The 23,365-nt window shown below is 42.3% G+C and overlaps 1 protein-coding gene across 3 annotated transcripts in view; it reads left to right on the top strand.

The window, feature by feature from the left end:
• Positions 2,265-23,365, top strand: part of GLTSCR1L (GLTSCR1 like) — a 77,467-nt gene continuing 56,366 nt past the window's right edge. Inside the window, exon 1 of one of the 3 annotated variants that reach the window (XM_018039006.1) lies at positions 2,265-2,349. The gene's annotated coding sequence lies outside the window, so the exon portion shown is untranslated. Of the gene's footprint in view, positions 2,350-3,290; positions 3,836-23,365 lie in introns of those variants that run through there. The other 2 variants (XM_018039008.1, XM_018039004.1) reach the window with 2 other exon arrangements.

Here is a 23,365-nt window from a genome sequence, read left to right as displayed (position 1 = left end):
AGCTCTTAGACTGATGACCTCAGGCAAATGATGAGAAACATCGGGAGACTCATCAGCGAAAATCTGGGTAATTATTCTGTGGGTTTGTGTGAAGGTTCAGGCAATAGTACATACTCTAAGAATAAAGTATCTAGAATAATGCCTGGCAGGACTTTGTAGGCCCTTAATAAAAGGTAGCTCTGGTATTTGGGCATTTGTGAGAAAGCCCACAGTGCCCTGTCCTCTTCTGGAGCTCACCTCTTTGTTAAGTGATTTTAAAGTCAGATTTGTATTTTTTTAGGAGTTTTGGCCTACTAGAGAGAACAGCTTTCTGAAATCCATTAATATTTCATTGGAGTTGTGAAGCAACAGCTGTAAAACTTGCTTGGTGGGCCCTAATTGCAATGAATAATCCATGGACTCCTTTGAAATGTAATTCTTCAAAATGTGTATTATAATTAAACTCCAGCCAATCCAAAGGCACTTTAAAACAGGTTTTAAAATTTCCGGAGCCAATTAGAAAACTGGTTGGTCCAACTGTCAAGTGTAGAGAAATAATGCTAATTTATGCAAAGACTTTAGTTCCAGGAAGACCTTGGCTGAATGTGAACACAACACATATCTTCTGAGAAAACACCTCCATGATACTATGTGATACTAAATCACTGACTGTATTTATTAAGGCAGGTCTAAATACAAAGCACACATTGTGAGTGAAAGAGTGGCAGTTACTTGAACAAGATACGGTTTGTTTTTTGAAGAGATCTATCTTGAATGTGACAACATTGTATACCAGCCTTGACATATTTATTTTGTACAATAAAACAGCATAGTTACAGTATCCTTATAAAAGCAAACATGGTATGCTACCATTATGTTTTTTTAATACTCAGGGGATTTGTATTAGAAACTAACCAATTTCATTTAAATATTTTAAATCTAAGGATAATTTTAGAACTCAGTATCTAGGGGATATGGGTTTGAGCTTTCTATCAGCAGAACCCCATTGCTATATGTATTGTAAACTAATTTAAAATAACTTTAAAGTATTTCTGGGGCCTACATATGTATTTTTAAAACTCTAAATCACATTTTTGTACAATCCATCTTTTACTTTGATATTTATTTAAAATAAAAGACAACAAACCACCGACTTTATTTTTGTGGGCATTTACAGGAAAAGTAAATGTAATTAACCTAAACCACACAGGCACCTACTCCCAATCCACACTGTCATAATTAACATTTCTTTAAGTGCTCTGGATGCTGGATGGTTTATGGAGACGTCTCAATGTGAGATTAAATATGGGTGGTAATTATACTTGGACTACAGAGTGTTAAAAGGCTAGGTAGCTCTCTTTCTCTTTTTTTAACCTATTCTATTTCAATGGATGTTGGGTAGCTCTCTTTTTTTAAGACTGGGGATCACATCGTGAAAATTCCACAAATGTGACGATACAGGTATCTGCATAAAGAGTAAGCACTGGGAACTGGATGTTTTAAGAGTGACTGACTTCCCTCCTCACCTTCATCTTGGCTGCTAAAGTGTTGTGTTGTGTTTTTTTTAATGTTGACATACAGGTTTACAGATAAGGTTTCACTACACTTGGGAATGGAAAGAGGGTGTTGCAAAGGAAAGCTTAGTAGAATTAAAAGTTGGAATGAATTACCAAATAAGTTAAAAGTGATGTTTTCGCTTTTGTTTTTTTAAAGCATAAGCAAAAAAGGATTTATTGGGACATATTCTAATTAGAGTTTAAACAAATATTGTTTTTTGTTTTTAAACTACCCCCCTCCTGGCGCTCCCCCCCGTCCCCTCCCCCAGCTAAAACTGGCGTGTGTGTGTGTGTGTGTGTGTGTGTGTGTGTGTGTGTGTGCAAGGCGCCTGCTGAGAATAGCACGCATCTCGTAGATCTTTAAAAAAAAAACAAAAAACCCCAAAAACCCTGTTTCTTGAATAAACTACTACGTTTCTTGAGGTTAAAAAGAATCCCAAAGGAAGCAGGAATTATCAGCTTTGGAGTTTGATTTTTCTAAAAAAAAAAAAAAATTTTTTTTAAATTAAAAAAATCCTAATCTCCGCATTTTTTTGCTAGGCGAGAACCGAAGTTTGGAGGTAGACGAGCAGGCGAGCGGTTTGCCCGGGCGCAGAGCATGAAGGCCGGGCGGGCGCGGGGAGCGGGCGCCCGCCGCCCGGCGCGGGGGTGAGCGAGAGAGAGAGCGGAGCGCGTGTGGCCGGCGCCGCTCGGCCGGGAGCTCCCGCGCCCGCGCCCCGCGCCCCGCGCCCGCCGCCGCCGCCGCCGCCGCCGCCGCCGCCCCTGGTGCGATGGCGCAGAAACCCCGTTGACAAGGCACTGCTTTTTCATGACGGTGAGTTTCCCTTTGAGTGTATTATAATTTTGTGATAAAAATTTCAAGGAGAAAAAAAAAACACACACAACCTCCTTCCTCTGCCTCTTTCCTTCGGGGAGGGGAAAAGCGAGGGCGGGGGGGCTGGAGATCTATCTCCAGACAGACAGAAAAGAAAGAGGAGCAAATTAAACACCGAGTTGCCAAAACCAGGATATTAGGTTTCAGCCCAGAGAGCTATTGGCTAAGGCTGTGTTTTTTTTTTTGGGGGGGGGGTGGGTTTGTGGGTGGGTGATGGTGGTGGTGGGTGGATGTTTAATGGACACGGAGAAAAGGGGAATCGAGTGTTTATGCCTTTCCCAGCGATGCCCGGGCCCCGGGAAGACCAAGTTCAGTGTCGCGGGCGGGGGCGCGGGCGGGCAGGGGGCGGCGGGGCCGGGCTGGGGGCTCCTCGGCGGGGTGGGGGCCCTGGCGCCTTCTTTTTTTTTTTTTTCTTTTCGCGGATGCAAATTTCTGGAGCGGGGAGAGGGAGAAGCCTGGGAAGGGGGGTGGCGTGGCGGTTGGTGGTGGGGAGGAGAGGGGAGGGAAGCCTTTTAATGACTCATTGATTGAGCCGGTTTAAAATTAGTTGTGTGCGCGAGTGCGAGTGTGTTTTCCGCCCCCCCGGAGCCGCCGGGAGCCGGGAAGGAGGGAGCGGGGCTCGGCGAGGGGAGGACGGGCGCGGCGGGGCCGCGAGCAGGGGGCAGGGAGGGCCAGGAGTGACGGCGGGCGAGGAAGAAAAATAAGCTTTTCCAATCTCCTCCCCTCGGTTCCCCCCGCCTCGTTTCTTTTCTCTCTCGGAAGCTCTTGGGTGTGAATCGCATTTTCTTTCTTCTAGGCAAAATGGACCCCGCGTCTCAAGAGGGGGAGGGGAGCGGGTGGGAGGGAGGCGGCGGGGACGGGGTTTATTTTTCATCCTGGCTTCCTCCTTCCCGGCGCTTGTGCCGCCGGCTGCGGCGGGGAGAGCTCGGGGCCGGCCGGCCGCTCCGGCCTGGTTCCCGGCGCGCGCGCCTGGGCCGGCCGGCCTGGCCCTACCCCGGTCGCCTCGCCGCCTGGGTCCGAAGCACCGCCGACGACCCGCGGCCGGGCCCGGACGAGCCCTCGCGCCGCGCGGAGGACCGGCGGCCCAGCCGGGCTCCTCCTGCGGGCCCCGCGCGGCCGCTCCGAAGAGACGAGAGGCTCGGTGGCACTCTCTTTTGGCTGAGAGTGCGCGGGCCCGACGCGGTTCGCGCCCCCCGACCGGCCAGGACGCAGGCTCTTGCGGGGGTTGTGCGGGGCGGGGTGGGGGGGGGCGGTTGGAAGGCGCTAAGATGGCGCTGGGCCTGGCCCTTCGCCAGTGCTGGTGGCGCAGTTGCTCTGCGGGCGCCATCTTCCCCGGCGGCACGGGCAGCGCCCTTCTTGGACGGTTCGCCGGCCCGAGCGCCGGGAGGTCCGGGACGTGGGGGCCACGCTCCGCGGGCAGAAGTCTGTACGTGGGCCTTGAGTGGAGTAGCCTGGTCCCTCCCGGTGCCCCCAGACCCAAAAGAGTAGGCTGCCGGCTCAGAGCGGGGAGGGGTTGGGGACTGCGGTGTCTTGTTCCTTTTACCACTTGCCTTTAAGGGAAAAGAGCCGGGCCTTGCAGCCGAGGGGTCTCTCCCTAAACCCGCATCCCACCCCAAACCCCAGTCAAAATTGGGGATGAAGGCTTCCCCACGTCTTCCTAGGGCTTGAACCTGGAAGACTTTCCCTGGCCTGGCTGGGCGCAGATCATGCAGGCTTTCCCTTCGCCCTCTTCCACTTCATTTTGAGAGGAGAGTCAAACCCAGTTGCAGAATTGCAGAAAAAAAAGTCGAGGACAGTGTCTGTCTGCCTTCCAGTATCGTGGTTCTGTATGGGTCCCCTACTAGTTTTCTGGGTTGTGTTTTCACAACCCTGGACAGCCTTTTCTCTGGTTGGCACATTTGTGGGAAGGTAATGGGTTCCAGTGATTTGAAACTTCTCTTTGGCTTTCATAATCCCTATTATAAATGGTAGTAAATTACTTAGACCTCTCTCTGATCTGAAAAATTAAACTCGCTTTGAAACACCCCAGAGACTTTTTCCTTTCAAAAAAAAGGGGGGGACTGTTATGGTTCATCTCTTTCTAATCAGTATAAGACTTCTCAGTTCCTCCACTTTTTATTTAAAATGTTTCCTAGAAGCATTCATAAAAATACTCAGCTGTCTTGTAGTAGCAGTATAACAATGGGTGGGTGGGTTTTAACTTTGTTACTGAAAAGATTATTGGGGGGAGGAGTCTGTAAAGCTCTGATCTTTCTAGGCGTCTAGATGGAAAGTAAATAGTTAATTTCTAGTGGATAAAAGTAACATAGTGACACCATTAGGTATGTCCTTGACTGTGGTGGATGTTTTTAGGCCCTTTAAGACCTACCGTGTGCTGAACACTGTTGTAGGCCAGAAACTGTTTTTCAATTCTTATTTATCATACCAGCCCTGCAGTATTGGTTTTTATTCTCTGCTTACCAGGGAAGGAACTAATAATGTTTGTCAAGGTAGTTGAATTGTTCAAAGTCTCAAAGTTTTAAGTGATAGAATTGACAGTGGATCCCAGAAAGCCCTGTACTTTGCTCTGTATCTAATTTCCAAATCTGAGCATCAGAATCAACTGGTGAGATGTTTTTAAAAGACGGATTTGTAATATCCATTATTTGTTAGGGACAGTTGGGGTTTTTCAAAAGGTCTGATGTATTGGACAGTCTCAGTTTTAAGTTTCTGATTTTCAGTTTCTCGATGCTCGTAACTCCCTCCAAGAATTTTGAAATTCTTGCTCATCTAGGATCGCCTGGATCTAAATACGTAGGACTGTGTGTTATTCCAAGCTCTCCAGGTGACTTCATTGTGACCCAGAGACGTATTCAGAACATCCCTATATTAAACTATGCACTGTGCTGCTGGCTGTCTTTTGAATTGGAGCATGTGCTGCAATTCATGGGGTTGCAAAGAGTCGGACATGACTGAGCGACAGAACTGAACTGATGAGACTTGAGGTTCATTTCATTTTGAGTTTCAGCATAATTTTATTGCTTATGTTATTTTTAATTTTTCTCCTCTGCCATTTATCAAAATGTTGAAACGGTTTCCTTACGGAAAGAAATCTTAGGTATCCCAAGACTTTTAAATCTTAGTACATTTTAAAATATATATATAGTTTCATTCTACTGTACTAAGAAGTTATATAACATACTGCTTCAGGTCTATCCAGGCCAGCTAGTTTAGTCAAGATAGCTCTGGAACAAAAATAGAATTGAATCTAGGAAATACAGAAGTTAGAAGTGGGGTAGATTTACTGAAATCAAAACCTAGAGATAAATCCTTGAAAGAATGAGTTCTTTTTTGAATTTTAAATTGAAAAGATATTTCTTGCATTTTGGGAAGTAGGATGGGGAACTTATTCTAAACATGAGACTTGGTAGGAACAGAATATGCATTAAAGACACAGAAGGTCAGGAAGAAACACCCAGAGCAGATAATGAATAGCCAGCCAGACCAAAATGAGAGAACCAAGTCAGTGAGGAAATCATTAACTTCTCTGGAGCAAAGATCACATATTTGAGTTATTTTGTGCTTTTCTTTTTTCTGAAATCACTGTCGTGTTTAGTGATTGCTAGGGGAAATGGTTGAAACTTTTGATGCAGGTGTCAGAGTTTGTTATTTTTGCCTGTATCCGTGTTCCTCTGTCCTACATTTTGAAAGGCCTTTGTAAGGGGCCGCTGTGGACACCTGTGTGCAGCCCGTCGTCTAGTGAGTGGGTGGAGTTCTAGTATTTGACTGTCCCATGTGGTTTTTCTCCGCTTGTTTTTCATGGCGTAAATGCCACAGGAATTATTTTCTTTGACTAAAATCCAGTAAAGCTTCAAAGGGGTCAGGGTAGGAGGGTGGGGGGAGCGGGCGCATGGATCTAAAAATCAGCCTGTTCAGAGGGAAAGAGTAGCTTCTTTATTTTAAAGTAGCCTTCAGTAGAATTCAAGACAGACAAGATCTCTGCCCTCATGAAATTTGTAGTATAGTGTGAAAAACAGGAAATAAGGAAACATAATCAAGGAAACTAAAGATTAAGAAAAAACGTATAAGAAGTTAAGCTGGTGGGTCAAATGAGTGTGTTATGGGGAAAAGAGTGTATTGTTTTGGCTAGTGAGAGTCAAGGAGTGTCCCTGTGAAAAGGTGACATTTGAGCTGAGACTTGACACATGAACTTGTGTTAGCCTTGTGAAAAGCTGGGGAGACATTCCTGGCCTGGGAACAAGTGCAAAGCCCTGGAAGGGCAGGGATGTTAGAACGGAAAGAAGCAGGAGGAGAATGCAGTGAAATGGGGTTCGAGAAGTTGTGCAGGGCCTCTGAAGACATACAGGGGCTTGGGGATTTTATTTTATGAAGAGGAGAAGCTATTGTAGGGCTTCAATTAGGGGAGTGATATGTTTTTGTTTTTAAACATCACTGGCTGCTCTGGAACAAGAGAGGTAGCAGAGAGGGCAGTTGGGGAACTACTGCAATGGTGAGCTCAAGTTTGATAGTATCTTAGGTGAGTGCAGTGGAGATGGAGCAGAGTAGATGGTCGGTTTCAGAGAGATTTTGGAGGTTGAATCAGGAGTATTTGCTTCATGGGTTGTCTGTGGAGGAAGAGGAGGAGGAATCAAAGGATTCCTTCAGATCCCTGGGTTACGGCTTAGTGGCTGGGGGTGCCAGTTGCTTGCAGAGAAGACTGGGGGTGGGGGCAGGTAACTACTAGAGTTCTATATGGAACCCGTTGGATGTCTCACAAGTGTTTCCAAAACCTAAGTGGAAAGTCAAGCAGGCGGTGAATGTTCAAGTTGAGCTGAGGGTAGTGGACACAAATTTTGAGAGTCACCAGCATAGAGATGGTGTGTCATGGAACTGGTTGAGATCATCTGTGAGCATAGAGGACTTACGATCAAGCCTGAAACTTTCCCGTGAGTGAAGTAGGCGCAAAGGAGACCAAGAAGGCTCAGCACTAAAGCAGGAGAATGATTTTATCTGTTTCAAGAAAAGGGAGTGGCCTGCTGTGCCAAATACTACTGAGAAGTTAAACCCTGAGGAGAGAAAAATTCCGCTTGGATTTGGCGGTCTTGACAAGTAGTTTTAGTGGCACATGGAATGGAGGCCAAATTGGAATGCACTGAGAGAATGAGCCTCTTGCTGAGAGTGAAAGAGGAGAGTGAAAAAGTTGGCATAAAACTCAACATTCAGAAAACTAAGATGGCATCGGGTCTCATCACTTAGTGGCAAATGGATGGGGAAACAATGGAAACAGTGACAGACTATTTTGGGGGCCTCCAAAATCACTGCAGATGGTAGCTGTAGCCATGAAATTAAAAGACGCTTGTTCTTGGAAGAAAAGTTGTGACCAATCTAGACAGCATATTAAAAAGCAGAGATATTACTTTGCCAACAAGGTCCGTCTAGTCAAAGCTTGGTTTTATCAGTAGTCATATATGAATGTGAGAGTTAGACTTTATAAAAGCTGAGCGCCGAAGAATTGATGCTTTTGGACTGTGGCGTTGGAGAAGACTCTTGAGAGTCCTTTGGACAGCAAAGAGATCCAACCAGTCCATCCTAAAGGAAATCAGTCCTGAATATTCATAGAAAGGACTGATGCCGAAGCTGAAACTCCCATACTTTAGCCACCTTATATGAAGAACTGACTCATTTGAAGAGACCCTGATGCTGGGAAAGATTGAAGGTGGGAGGAGAAGGGGACAACAGAGGATGAGATGGTTGGATGGCATCATCGACTCAATGGACATGAGTTTGAGTAAACTCCAGGAGTTGGTGATGGACAGGGAGCCTTGGTGTGCTGCAGTCCATGGAGTTGCAAAGAGTCAGACACAGCTGAGCAACTGAACTGAACTGAGAATGGGAGTGAAGCAAATGTGACCCGCTTGTTGGGAAATTTTTGCTGTAAAGCAAGAACAGAAATGGCACAGCAGTGGTTGGGGAGGGAGAGAGGTGGGGTCAAGGAAGCACATTTTTTGAACTGATGGGAAATAGAAGAGCATTTTCAATAAGCTAGTGAGACTGTCTAATAGGGAGAGACTAATGCAGAAGAAAGATAAGACTACCAAAGGAGCAGAATTCTTTCTTTCTCTTCATCTCTCTCTCTCCTTTGCTGCGCTTTCAGGATCTTAGTTTCTCAACTAGGAATTGGGCCAGCTAGGCATCTGTGCCAAGGTAGTGAAAGCATCATGGCCCAACCACTGGATCACCAGAATTCCTGCCAAAGGAACAAAATTCTTCAGTAAGAGAAGAGTCAGAATACAAGAAGGTTTGCCTTTGGTGGGAGCAGGATGACTTGCAGTGTAGCAGGAGAGAAGGCAGAGAGGTTTAGGAATTGGAGGTAGAATACAGGGCTTTTTGTTCTCTTGGTTTCTGTTTTCTTAGTGGAGTCTGACGCAGGGCCAGCACCTTAAAGGAAGAAGGGGTGTGGATGATGTGAGATTAGGAGGACACCTTGCTTTGAACAGCAGGACAGTGAACTCATTGGGATACTCGATAGGGTGGCTGAGCATTGCTGAATGCCTGGGTGCGCATTGGAGGGTGGGGGTCTGCATTAAGGTAAAACTAATCAGTCCAGTTAGTTGTGTGATTTTCTGCCACCAGCTAACCACCACCGTTTATTACAAGCGAAGTAAAAGCAGCCAGGTGATCAGTTCTACCAAGATTGGCATTTTCGCCCCCCAGATATGATAGGGAGAGAGACGCCAGGGACTCGAGGGTGGTTGCAAGGGAGTAACAGTGATGAACCAAGATAATGAGGGTGGGGGCCAAGAATTTAACCATGAGAATAACTTTTGGTTAATAAAAAGGGACATAATGGTAGAGAATTTCAGCTAGGGATAATGAAAAAGTTCTGGAGCTGGATAGTGACAATAGTTTTATGGGGTTGGCCCAAAAGCTCGTTTGGTTTTAAGTAAAAAAAGAGACACGTTTTTCATTTTCACTGAGAACTTTATTGAAGAACATTCAGAATGAACTGTTCGGCCAACCCAATGCAATAGTGTGTATGTACTTAAAACCAATGAAGTGTATGCTTAAGTGGTAAATCTTGCATGTTTTACCACAATTAAATGAATTCAGGAGGTCCCTGGTGGTCCAGTGGTTAGGACTCTGCGCTGTCAATGCTGAGGACCCAGGTTCTATGGAAGAAAGACTTAGAAATCATATCTCAAATTATTGAGAGTGAAGAGACAACCCCTCTTATCATGGGCCCAAATGAGTAGGCGAAGCAGTCACCTGTAGACACAGAGCTTCTGGAGGAGGACCGAGAAATCTTAAGCTTCCCTGTTCACTGACTTTTTCTAAGCCTTTAGCATGGCGTTTAAAACAAGCTGGGCACTCAGTAAACATTTGCTGGCTGACTACTTAGACAGCCAGGTAGAACAGAATGGTGGGAACGAAATAAAAATTGTTTTTTGTGATAGAAGTCAGCAGGGACTTGTACATTCTGGTGGCTGTGGGTGAGAGAAAAGTCGGGTTAAAAGGAGAGGGGGAGAACTAAGAGACGGTCATTTTAAAAATTCAGATAATACCAAGTGGAACTTTGTGGCGCTCTCTTTAACCTCATTTTTTCTCTTCTTTCCTCACACTGTTGTTACTCACTCTGTTCCCCAAATTGCCTGCAGAAAAAGTAACAGGTAAAGAAAAGGAGAGGAGAGCAGGGTAGATGATAGGATTCAGAATAGAGGTCTTTCCTGAGAAGATCGCATGGTCATTTGACAGGGGCAGAGGCAAAAGGTTTTGAGTTTGAGGGGAAGAACTTTGTGAAATGTGTGAGATGTGGGGGAAGATGGAGGAAAGGAGTGGGACTTGGTGGCAGTGAGGCAACGTGAATTAAACAGTGTACCAAATCCACCTGCATGGCATGGTTCTCTCATGATCAGCAGTGTTCTGGAGTGAAAGTGAAAACCACAGTGGGCGCGGGGGCCAGCAGACAGTGGGGGCGGGGGTGGTTAAATGAATGTGCAGTGGGGATGTAGACAGAGAAGAAAGGAGGTGCTGACTTTAAAGGAAAGCCCTAGAAGGGAAACTGTGTAAGTGGTCCCTCGCTGAACGGAAATGGGTCCAGAAGGGCGCTCTGCTGAGGCGGTTGTACACGCGTGGTGTAGCTCAGGAGCGCCCAGAACTGGCAGTGTAACTGGGATGGGAATGTGGAAGAAAGAGGTCTTGGGGAGAGGCAGCTAGGGGCTTGATCTTTTCTCCCCCTTACCTCATATGTGCTTCTATCCAGGAAGAGCCTGAAACCTCACTGTACCAGATGTTTAACCCAGGTTCCCCTTCCCTCTGCTCCCAATCAACTTTGATTTATGTAGTTGTGATTTAATTATACATTTCTTTTTAATAAAGTTGGAAAATTGAACATTTTCTGTTTTTGTGGGTTCTTTGGCTTATCTTGCGAACACACTAAACATTCATTTTACCTGAAATAAAAATCCTGAATGTGAGGGAATGAGATGTGAAAAGTATTGCCTTTCCATGTGCCTAGTCGCTTCAGCCGTGTTCAACCCTGTGACCCCATGGACTGTAGCCCACCAGGCTCCTCTGCCCATGGGATTCTCCAGGCAAGAATATTGGAGTAGATTGCCATACCCTTCTCCAGGGAACCTTCCCAACCCAGGGATCAAACCCTCTTCTCTTAACATCTCTTGCATTGGCAGGCATGTTCTTTACCACTAGCGCCACCTGGGAAACCCACACGGTGGGCTTTCTAGGAAAGGCGTAGGCTTATTTCAGTTTTCTACTGAAATCCATGGTGCTTCCTAGTATCATTAGAAATTAAACATGGAATCCCAACCTGTGATTGAAACATTTTCATAAGAAAGATAATGGGGGAAAGGAGAAAGAATGTTGTTAAACCTTAATATTATTTCAGGCCCTGATGGGTGTTAAGGATTATAAAATTCTAAAGAACTCCCTGTAGATAGGTTTGTCTCCATCTTATAGATAATGAAACTGAGGTTTAGAAATGATAAATTGCTTACCCAAGGTTACATTACTAAGGGGCAGAGCTGGGGTTTGAATATATACTGCATGTCCATACCTCATACAGTTTGCCATTGGTATTAAAACCATGTCTAAATTTTGTCTACAAATAAATGACTGCGTACAAGTTAAAATATTTTGAGGTCCTAAAATTAAACTTGGATGACCTTTGTTTCAATAGGAGAAATAGGAAAAGGTAGTGTCTTATTGATAATTAAAAATGGTGACCCAAAAACCCAGAATCTTGTCGTCAGTGGTCAGATTTTAGGTCAGAGCCATTATTCTGCTCCTCCTGCAGACAATTGAGTTTCAATTTGCATAGCATGATGAATCAAACATAGGGCCCATTTTAACTCTCTACTTGGGAGCAATCAGAGATTATGAATCATATCTTTCACTAAACAAAAATCCTATTTGGAAGTGAGAACATTCAGAACCTTAATTAAACGTGATATGGTGCTGCTCAAGTTGTTCCCTTGCTTGGAATGCTGTAGTGTAATCATAGTACAGATTTGGGGGAAAGGATTTAAAACGTACAAAGTATGATTCACTCTGTAAAGAAACATTCTTTTAAAAGAGGCCTTGCTGTAGGTTGAATATAAGACCAGTAAGATAATGCATCAGAGGATTTTTTTCCTTTTCTTTTTGACTCAGTGAGAAAGCTGAGCCCTGATGGGCAACAGTAGTAAAAGATGATGAAACACTCGTACTGTGGATGTTTCAGTTCGCCCCGCCTGACGTATGGCTCTTGAGCATTCAGTGGCTCCCTGTATAGTCTGAGGTAGTACCTGAGTTCTTCATGGAAGGCTAGAAATAACCTGAATTTTCCCTCTCCCTCATTGAGAACCAGCCCTCTCACTACTTACTAGTGGTAAGCTTAATTTGGGGAGATGAAGAATTTCAAAATCTTGTGGTAAGTGTAATATGGGAGAGACTTTAAAAATTTTGTTATGTAGACTATTTCAAACATAACTAAGGAATATTAAGACTGCTATTATATGTATTAAAATCACCTACCTTTAAAAGTTGCTTGCAGTGTATTTCAGATTTTTATTGTATTTTTTTAAAGATAATCAGTTTACTTAGTTTCTTGGTTTTTATTTTAGAATTGGTATTCAACTCTCCTTAGAATAACATTTTACATTTTATAACAATATAGGTGGTCTCCTGCATTGCAGACAGATTCTTTACATTCCATGTGTAGAAACTGTTATCCACACACACAAAATCAGGTTTTTTTCCTCCTGATTCTTGAGAGTAAAGGTTGTTTTGATGGTGTGCTTTTAACTTGGAAGTATTTCTCCTTGGATTTAAAATAAAAATGCTTCTATAATTTAGATTTCTTTTAACTCTGATATTTCCTAGAACTGCAAAGAAATATATTTAGAAATAAAAAGTAAGAATAAACTGACCTATTTGTATTCTGGTTGTTCAGATTTGTGAGACTCTTAGGATTGGAGAGATCCAGAGAGGCCAGCCTCTTTTCTCCAGGTGTGATCGCACTTAATGGATGAACATTTTCACCTTGAGATGTTTGGAATTGTTTCTATCCATAAGCCTCGAGATGGCTTGTTTATCTATTTATTTTAGGTATTCCTTTTCACTTGACTGGTCTAGTTTAACAGGTAAACAATAACTGATTTTTATTTTTTTAGTTCACTTCTCCCTCCAGCTACTGCCCTAATTCTTTGCTCACTTGTTTCTCTTTTTTATGTCACATGATTTACTTAGAATACTTTTCTGTTACAGCATATATTATATAGGTAAAACAATCTGAAAGTAAATTTCCAAAGAGAGTAATCAAAGAAAAATAAAATTTGGGGAGCTATGTTTGAAAAAGTGGTGGGGAGGGCCTTAACTTATCTAGAAATGTAAAATGGACATTGTGCACCAATGTGAAATGCTTGTGCATACCAGAGAAGATTTCCTTATCTTTTTAATAGATTTTTATGAGTACTAGATTATTACTGTAATTCTTTTTTCATTTGCACTGTTAAAGGTCTAAGCTTAAATTAGCTATATAATCAATTAAGAAATTACCAAAAGTCTTGCAGGGTGTCTGTTTACTTATCTTCCTCACCAGTATTTACAAGATGAATTGTGTGTATGCTACAGTCAAGATGACTGAAAAGATAGGGACTTCCCTGATGGTCCAGTGGTTAAGACTCTGCTCCCAGGGCAGGGGACTCGAGTTCAATCCCTGGTCAGGGAGCCAGATCCCACATGCCACAGCTAAAGATCCGTTGTGCCGCAACCAAGACCTGGCACAGCCAAATAAATCAAATAAATATTTGGACTTCCCTTGTGGTTCGGTGGTTAAGAATCCACCTGCCAATGCAGGGGACGTGGGTTTGATCCCTGGTCCAGGAAGATCCCACATGCCACCAGGCAGCTAAGCCTCTGTGCCACAGCTGCTGAGCCTGTGCTCTAGAGCCTGTGAGCCACAGTTAGGGAAGGGAGCCACCTCAGTGAGAAGCCTGTGTGTCACAACTAGAGAAATCCCGTGCACAGCAGAGACCTAGGCAGACAAAAATAAAAATAATTTTAAAAAGATGACTGAAAAGATCCTAAAGTTGGCTAAACTGGTTTTTAAAAATATGCATATTGGATATGCAATGCAAGATGAACAATGTAGAGAGAGATGTTACAGGTTTCATGTAAATGAAGACTTCAGTTCTATATACTAAACTGTTTTATAGAACACATTATCATTATAATTTAGATGTTTCCCAGCTAGAACTGATACTAGATCAAAAAATGTGCCATAAAACCTATTTGACATTAACCTTTTAATTTTGTGATATATTACATAAATTCTTGACTCGTTATTTAAAATATGTCCTGTGTTCCAAATTACTTTACTATCCATTTAAGACCTGCGTTTTCTTATTGATTTTCTGTCTGGATGATCTGTCCATTGATGTAAGTGGGGTATTAAAATCCCCAAATATTATTGTGTTACTGGTGATTTCTCCCTTTATGTTTGTTAGTATTTCCCTCACATATTGAGGTGCTCCTATGTTAGGTGCATATACAATTGTTTTATCTTCTTCTTGGATTGAACCGTTGATCATTATGTAGTGTCTTCTTTGTCTGTTATAACAGTCTTTGTTTTAAAGCCTATTTTGTCTGATATGAGTATTGCTATTCCAGCTTTCTTATGAGTTTTATTTGCGAGGAATACCTTCTCCCATCCCCTTACTTCAGCCTGTAAAGTCTGTGTCTTTTGGTTGATGCATTTAACCCATTTACATTTAAGGTAATTATCAGTACATGTGATCCTATTACCATTTTCTTAACTGTTTTGGGTTTATTTTTTTGTATATCTTTTCCTTCTCTTGTGTTTTCTGCAAATTACCTTCCTATCCAAATGTAACCTTAAGCTTGACTCTCAGGAATGTCTTCAGTATATAATATACATGGAGGTGACAAAGCAAATAATTTATTTTCAGAGCATGACACAGATTTGGTATGTGTATATGCATTATCTATACATACCTTTAAAATATTTTCCACCCTTTTAAGAGTAATCTAAAATATTTGGGGAATTTTCTGGCAGTCCAGAGGTTATGACTCTGTGCTTTCACTGCCAAGGGCCATGGTTCAACCATGGGTCAAATCCCTGGCTGGGGAACTAAAATCTCACAAGCCACCTGGCGCAGCCAAAAAAAAAAAAAAAAAATTATATATATATATATATATACATACATATATACATATATATATATATATGATATTCTTTTTTTTTTCCCTTTGCTTTCCAGGATGTCTCTTTTCTAAATGGAATGTCATGTTTTGAAGGGTTATCACTATAACTCTCTACTACAGGAGAAGAAGCTACTGTACTGATAATTCATCATCAAGTATTTATTAAATGCTAATTTTGTACAGGGCACTTGGAGGGTATGGGAACACATGATCTAGGTGGGTGGATAATGGATACATGCAGAGAAGAAGGAAATGGCATTCCACTCCAGTATTCTTGCCTGGAGAATCCCCTGGACAGAGGAGCCTGGCAGGCTATATAGTCCATGAGGTTGCAAGAGTCAGACACGACTTAACAACTAAACCACTACCACTACACGGCGGTTTATGCTAAATCCCAAATGCCTGATACAAGTGAGAGCAAAGGAGAGAGAGCCTTTGACTAAAGTGTATGAGCAAGTCCACCCATTCACTTGTTCAGCAAATATTATTGAGCAGCTAATATATTCCAGGTGCCATTCTAGGCTCCAAGGTGCCTCAATGAGCAGGGCTCTCTTGAGAAGACAAACTATAAACTTAGATAAACTTTGTAGTGAGTCATAGAGGATAAAAGAAAAATGTGGTATGCTGGGGGGATGGAAAGAAGTAAGACCTTATCTGAAGGAATGACATTCCAGGCAGAGAGCAGCCAGTGCAGAGGGCCTGAGGCCTGAGGCCTGAGCAGGCCCAGTGAGTTCAAGGCATGGTAAGTCAGCAAGGGCTACAATCAGAAAGCGTTCAGAGATTTGGGGGTAGTGGGAACAGTTATATAGGGTGTTACGGGCATTCACAGTTGAGCACAGAAAAGGATTTGGGTTTTTACAATGGGAAAAATGGGAATGCATTGAATGGTTTTGATTTATGTTTTAAAGGGATTACTCAGGAAGTTGGATGGAGAAGGCAATGGCACCCCACTCCAGTACTCTTGCCTGGAGAATCCCAGGGATGGGGGAGCTTGGTGGGCTGCCGTCTGTGGGGTCGCACAGAGTTGAACATGACTGAAGTGATTTAGCAGCATCAGGAAGCTGGAATGAGAATAGATTGTAGCAGGTGAAAGAGGGAAAGCAGAGAGGCCAGGCGAGGGTATGACAGCTCAGACTAGGGAGGTGGCAGTGGAGGCGGAGTGTGGTTGGATTCTGGATCTCTTTGAAAGTGTAGCTGATGAGATTTCTTGATAGATGGGATATGGGGCATAAGTGAATGAGCAGTGAAAGATTACATGTACAAAATGGCATTTGAACTGGAGCCTAAGAAATTCATTGACCAGGAGAAGATGGCAAAGCAGAGGAATTTAGGTGGGAAAGAAAGAAATTGAGAAGCGTATGGAAAGATGAGACAGTGGGGGAACTTATTTAGATGAAGAGAGAAGTTTCTAGAAGAGGAGAGAAAGAAAAGGAAGGAAGGCTGGGGTATGGGTGGGGGGACTCTAGAGTAACAATTTGTGAGAGACACTCAGTGCAAGGCCAGTGTTTGAATTTTTCTGTATGTATAAAAAAATAAAAATCTGTCAAGCAAGGCAGTTATTTAACTAAGAAAGAAGCATTGTAGTTATTAATAGCTTTGGAACCAGACAGATGTGTGTTCCAATCCTGGCTCTTTTCCTTCCTTTCTGTGCTGACTCCAGTAAATTATGTAACCTCTCTGGGGGCCTGTGCCGTTGTTTCTCCCTCTGGATTGAGGATTTACTTTGCAGAAGAAATTCACAAGAATTAATTGTGAGATCATGCATACAAAGGGTTAACAGTGCCTCACCCATTTGGAGCTTAGCTATCCTGCTTTTTAAAATCACTGTTAAAAAAAAAAATAACGTTAAAGCAGTGTTTAATTAGACTAGTCTGCCAACAGTGAATCAATGAATGAATGGCTCCTTTAGAAAATTACTTTTTATCCTAAGTGAATAATCCCTGTTAGCCAGTGTTGCCTTCCAAGACCTAGACACTGCCCCTTGCAATCCCTGTTAGTTTCCTAGTAGCATGCTCTGATCAGAACAGCAGGGCTTGTTTCCCTCCCACACATTTAGAGATCGAATATAACAAATTCCCCTCTTGACATTTTTCAGCTCAGTTTATTATAGAAAAGACTGCGAAATTTAGTAGTAGAAACCTGACGTTACTTTAAAATCCACCTTCCAAAACTCAGTGTCCTGCAAAACATTAAAAAATGCTGGGAAAGTTAAAAAAAAAGGCATATGGTATTAGTTCAGGCTGCCATAGCAAAATACAGTTAACCCTTGAACAAAGTGGGCTTGAACTGCATGGGTCCACTTATGTGTGAAAGTTTTTTTTTCCCTGAATACATACTGCAGTACTCATGATCCACAGTTGACTGAATCTACGGATGCAGAGGAGCTATCTATGTAGGGGACCCGACTATAAAGTTATATGTGGATTTTCAACTGTGCAGGTGGTCAGTGCCCCAGACCTTGGGTTTAAGGGTCAACTATATCATAGGCTGGATGTCTTAAACAGCAGAAACTTCTTTTCTCCTATTTCTGTAGGCTGTGCAATCCAAGATCCAGGGTGCCAGCCAGTTAGCTTGCTGGGGAAGGCTGCCTTCTTGATGTCCGCACATGAGCCCTGGACTCTCTTCTTACAAGAGCACCAGCCCTACTGGATTAGGGCTCTCCCTTCGTGAACTCATCTAATCTCAATTACTTCCTGAAGACTCTGTCTCTATTCAGTCACATCAGGGCTTAAGGTTTCAACATGAGTTTTGGAGGGGACACAGTTCAGTCCATGGCAGTCACTGGTAGGCAGTGGGAATCATAAGTGATCTTCATTTTCTTTATACATTTCAACGTTTTGCAGACTTTCTGCAGTTGAGGATGTTTGGGTGAAACTGGGTTCTACTTCTAGATTCCACTTATATGAGTTACCTAGAGTAGTTAAACGCACAGGGGCAGCACGTTGGAATGGTGATTGCCAAGGGATAGGGGGAGGGGAAAGGGAAAGTTAGCATTTAGTGGGTAGAGTTTCAGTTTTTACAAGATGAAAAAAACTTCTGGAGATGAATGTTGGTGATGGTTGCCCAGCAATGTGAATGTTCTTACAACCGCTGAACTGGACAGTTGCAAATGATTAAGATGGTGAATTGTATGATATGTTATTTTTACCACACATACACACAAAAATTCTCAGCCCTTTCTCCAGAAAGACCTAAAAAAAAAAAAAACAGTAGAGAAAACCCACCTCCCTGAAACTTCTAAAAAATATTTATTGCTTTTGGAGTTAAACAGACTGGGTTTACATGCCGTTTCTGTGTTGACCTCATGGTGCGCAGACGTGGGTGTGCATCAGGACTACGAAGGCTTGGTGAACACCCTGAGTTCCTGTTCCGGTGGGTCTGGAATGGGCCTCAGAATCTGGATTTTTGACACACTGCCATGTGATTGAGAAGCCTACGGCAAGTCTTGGTTTTCCTTGTTTAAATGGGTCTGAGAGCCAGTTGTGAGGCTTATCTGAGAGTACCTGATTGAGGAACTCTCAAAATCAGTTTTAGTTTCTTTATAGCAAATTTTTTTGTTTATTTTTTCCTTGAATAATTTATTTTTTCTCATGTATTTAAGATAATTTTGCACAAACATGAATAACTTGTTTTTAGAAATATATGTTAAAGTCTTTAAGTATATGAGAAGCATGTAAAATTAACCTTGCTTCTTAGAAGATGAGGATTATTTCAGTCCAATGGCTAGACTAGGGTTGTCTTTGGAACTGATACTTAATCAACTTTTTCCTTTTCTAAATTATGTCCTTATGTATGTGTGTGTGTGTGTGCATGTGTGATACTCCGGTGAAAGCAAGTGTTAATGGCAACTCCATTCCCTTCATCCCCCTTTCCTATAAAAAAATCCCATCAACAAAACCGTTTGGAAGCCATATGTAAATAATTATTCATACCTTGTCAGTTGTTCTCAACTCTTAAGATTTCCACTTTGTGACTGTCCATAAAGACTAACAAGGGGCAAATGAGCCTGTAGGCCAGTGTTTTTCCTAAACTAAGTTCTATGAAAGAAAGTCTCTAGATGATAACTGTCCAATATAATGGCCACAAGCCACATATTATGGCCATTAGTGCTTGAAATGCATCAGTAGCGATGTACTGTAATTGTAAAGTCCACACCAGGTTTTGAAGACTGTGTGTGAAAAAAAATGTAAAATATCTAGTTAATCTAACATTAATGTTGAAATGATTATCTTAAGCACTAAGTAAAATCTTTAAAAATGTCCAAACATTTTTGAGTGTTCTGGACAAAATAAAACACAGTTGACCCTTGAACAATGTGGGCGTTAGGAGCACCAGCTCCCTAGCAGTCAAAAATCCATGTACCACTTTTTATCCCTCCAAACTCAAAATAACTTATAACCTCCTGTTGAATAGAAGCCTCACTGGTTAACATATATTTGGCATATTTCTTATATGCTGAATTCTTACAAAAAGCAAGTGAGAAAAAAATTGGTAAGAAAGCCGTACAGACAAGGAAACGCATTTAGGGTACTGCACTGTGTGTGTCCGTGTCATAGGCTTACAGTATCTTTCCAGAAGATGGATTTTCTTGTCTGTCAATACCTATTTCAGTATTGTCTTATAGAAAATGCTGTAGATGTTACATGTCTTTCTAATCAGTTCAGTTCAGTTCAGTTGCTCAGTTGTGTCTGACTCTTTGCAACCCCATGAACCACAGCACTCCAGGCCTCCCTGTCCATCACCAACTCCCGGAGTTTACCCAAACCCGTGTCCATTGAGTCGGTGGTGCCATCCAACCATCTCATCCTCTGTCGTCCCCGTCTCCTCCTGCCCTCAATCTTTCCCAGCATCAGGGCTTTTCAGATGAGTCAGCTCTTCGCATCTGGTGGCCAGAGTATTGGAGTTTCAGCTTCAGCATCAGTCCTTCCAATGAACACCCAGGACTGATCTCCCTTAGGATGGACTGGGTGGATCTCCTTGCAGTCCAAGGGACTCTTCAGAGTCTTCTCCAACACCACGATTCAAAAGCATCAGTTCTTCGGTGCTCAGCTTTCTTCATAGTCCAACTGTCACATCCATACCTGACTACTGGAAAATCTAGTCTTTCTAATACTAGACATCAAAAATGAAAAGAAAATGTGAAAAAGGTTTATGTATTTATGTGTAGGTATAGTGATTCATGCATTGGTAATGAAGAAGCAGCTATGTGATTGCTTTATGGTGGCCTAATGTCATTGGTCGGAGAAGGTGATGGCACCCCACTCCAGTACTCTTGCCTGGAAAATCCCATGGACAAAGGAGCCTAGTAGGCTGCAGTCCATGGGATCGCAGAAGAGTCGGACACGACTGAGCGACTTCACTTTCACTTTTCACTTTCATGCATTGGAAAAGGAAATGGCAACCCACTCCAGGGTTCTTGCCTGGAGAATCCCAGGGACGGGGGAGCCTGGTGGACTGCCGTCTATGGGGTCGCACAGAGTCGGACACAACTGAAGCGACTTAGCAGAATGTCATTGGTATGATGACTTCACAGTAGCCCAGCCTCTATGTTAATGAATGAATCATTATCAGATGTTGACGGCATACAGTAACAGTCATATTCATAATACAGTATTGGAAACATTATTATATTTTTCTTAAAAAAAAACCCATGATGATAGGCAGATATGCAGGTTCTCCCATTACAAGAGAGAGAGGCATATTTTATGGAGATGTAGGGAATGATGCTGAAGCTGAAACTCCAGTACTTTGGCCACCTCATGTGAAGAGTTGACTCATTGGAAAAAACTCGAATGCTGGGAGGGATTGGAGGCAGGAGGAGAAGGGACGACGGAGGATGAGATGGCTGGATGGCATCACTGACTCGATGGACATGAGTCTGAGTGAACTCCGGGAGTTGGTGATGGACAGGGAGGCCTGGCATGCTGCGATTCATGGGGTCGCAAAGAGTCGGATACGACTGAGCAACTGAACTGAACTGAACTGAACTGTTTGAAAGCAAAGTTACAAAATGGTAAGAATAGAAACATCATTAACTTTGTGTTAACTATCACTCACCTATCCCTGTGTAAGGATGGGCTATCCATATGCAAGTCTTGCATATCATGTTCTGCATGTATATATTTGTAAATGTATCAGAAAACACCTGTGTGTAAATGGACCTTCACAGTTCAAACCTATATTGTTCAAGGATCAACTGTGTATTAAAACAAATTACACTGTAAAAATTTTACTGCTAGAAAATTTTAAATCTCAAAATGTGTGCCTCTCGCTCGTGCCTCGTGGTGTTTCTGTTGGACAGCTCTGCTGCTCTAGACCCACGGGAGTTCATGGGTGTTGGGAGTGAACTTGGGAGAGAATGGAGGGATCTGGGGCAAAGTCAGTGGGGGAAACAGTGACTTTTAAAAAGCAGGTGATCTGATGTGCACATACGAGAAGGGTATGTGATAATGTAGCATCTCCCAAAGTTACTTCATTATGGAGCCTCTTCCAGCCATTTCTATTGAAAAGACTCCTCTCCCCCAAGTCTTACATGGAAAAAAAGACTATAAAATGTCAGCCACAGTGTTCCCACAGCTCCTTTACCCAAGCCAGTTCTAATATATTTCTCCCTGCTTTTCACAGTGATAGATTTACAATAATGTGCTTCACTTTTCTCAGCAAAAATTCCAAGTTGATTTAAAATCTTAGAATTTTAATTGATGGAATAGTGAGGGTTTTTGCTGTGGGAGAAAATGTTTTTTAAGATTCTCACCGAATCTCACCATGCCAAATGACACGGGAAAATGTTGACAGAAATCAGACCTTCCAAGAATCATGTTTCCACTCACAGAGATGAGCACCAGCATGGGCTTGGGAGTTAGAGATTTGAGTTCAAACCTCTTGTCCCACTGCTTGTAAACTACAATGTTGGGCAAGTGTCTTACATTCTCTCCTACAGGGATAATGATTCATACCTCTCAAGACTGTTAGAAGGGTTAGAACTATGTAAAGTACATGGCAGGGGGGAAGGCGCTTACCGTTAGCTGCCGCTACAGTTTTTATCACATCATGTCCCTTCATACATTAATAGTAATTAATGTTAATTTATATTTTTATAATAGTAATAATAATTAATTGTAAAAAAGGCTTGTTATTATTGTAAATGTCCATGCTAGGATATGTTTATTTTCATGCACATTGATAATGCTTTCTACAGTTTGGAAAATTATTTCAGAGGTCTTGCCTTTCCAATAAGATTATCAGTTTCTTGAGAGCTGGGACGTATCTACTTGTGTGGGGTCTTTTGTATTTCTTTAATCCTGTACCCTGCCCTTCCAGCACATGCTTATTTAACAAGTAAATAATCATTGAATCAAGTCATCATTACCATTAGTATGATAAATTACAGTACTGCGTAACATATCATGCTATTTTAATGTACTTTCTTAAAGAAAAATTGTGATACTAATGATCTGAGGATCATTAACAAAATTTGCACTCTTTCATTAGAAGTTTAAGGAAAAGTTAAATAATAACAGACCTTCATACAAAAGTGATTTTTACTAAGTGAGGCAAAGTCAAAGAACTTAAAATATTTAAAGAGGTAAATAAGAGGTTCTATAGGCAAGACTATTAAGACACAATGAAGCAAGAAAAATTTATTCTAATTTGTCCAAAAGAGCAATATTGGATAATGGCACTAATAGCGCTATGAGTCTGTCGTATTTCAGAGTCTGTCCTATTTCAAATGACCCAGAAGTAATAGAAGAAGGTCAAACTGAATGATAAGTCTTTACTTCTTTCCTAAGGAAAAGGGTTGTGTTGTAGCCACAAGTATCTCAGAAGAAGGGACTGTGTTCTAAGCAGGTCATACAGTTTTCCCAACCCCATTTACTTCTTTTGTTTTTTAAACTTTTTATTTTGTATTGGAGTATAGCTGGTTAACCATGTTGTGGTCGTTTCAGGTGAATAGTGAAGGGACTCAGCCATATATATACACACATATCCATTCTCCCCCAAACTGCCCTCCCATCCAGGCTGCCACATAACACTGAGCAGAATTCCCTGTGCTAGCAGGTCCTCGATGGTTTAACTTGTCCATCTCAGACTCCCCGTTTCTTCCCCTGACAACTGTAAGTTTGTTCTGTGTGAGTCTCTTTCTGTTTTGTAAATTCATTTGTATCATTTCTTTTTAGATTCCACATATAAGGGATGTCATATGATATTTCTCCTTTTCTGTCTGACTTGCTTCACTCAGTATCACAATCTCTAGGTC

The sequence above is a fragment of the Capra hircus genome, chromosome 23 (genome assembly GCF_001704415.2).
Source record: "Capra hircus breed San Clemente chromosome 23, ASM170441v1, whole genome shotgun sequence".
Classification (NCBI taxonomy): domain Eukaryota; kingdom Metazoa; phylum Chordata; class Mammalia; order Artiodactyla; family Bovidae; genus Capra; species Capra hircus.
This window is presented reverse-complemented; position numbering and strand designations above follow the sequence as displayed.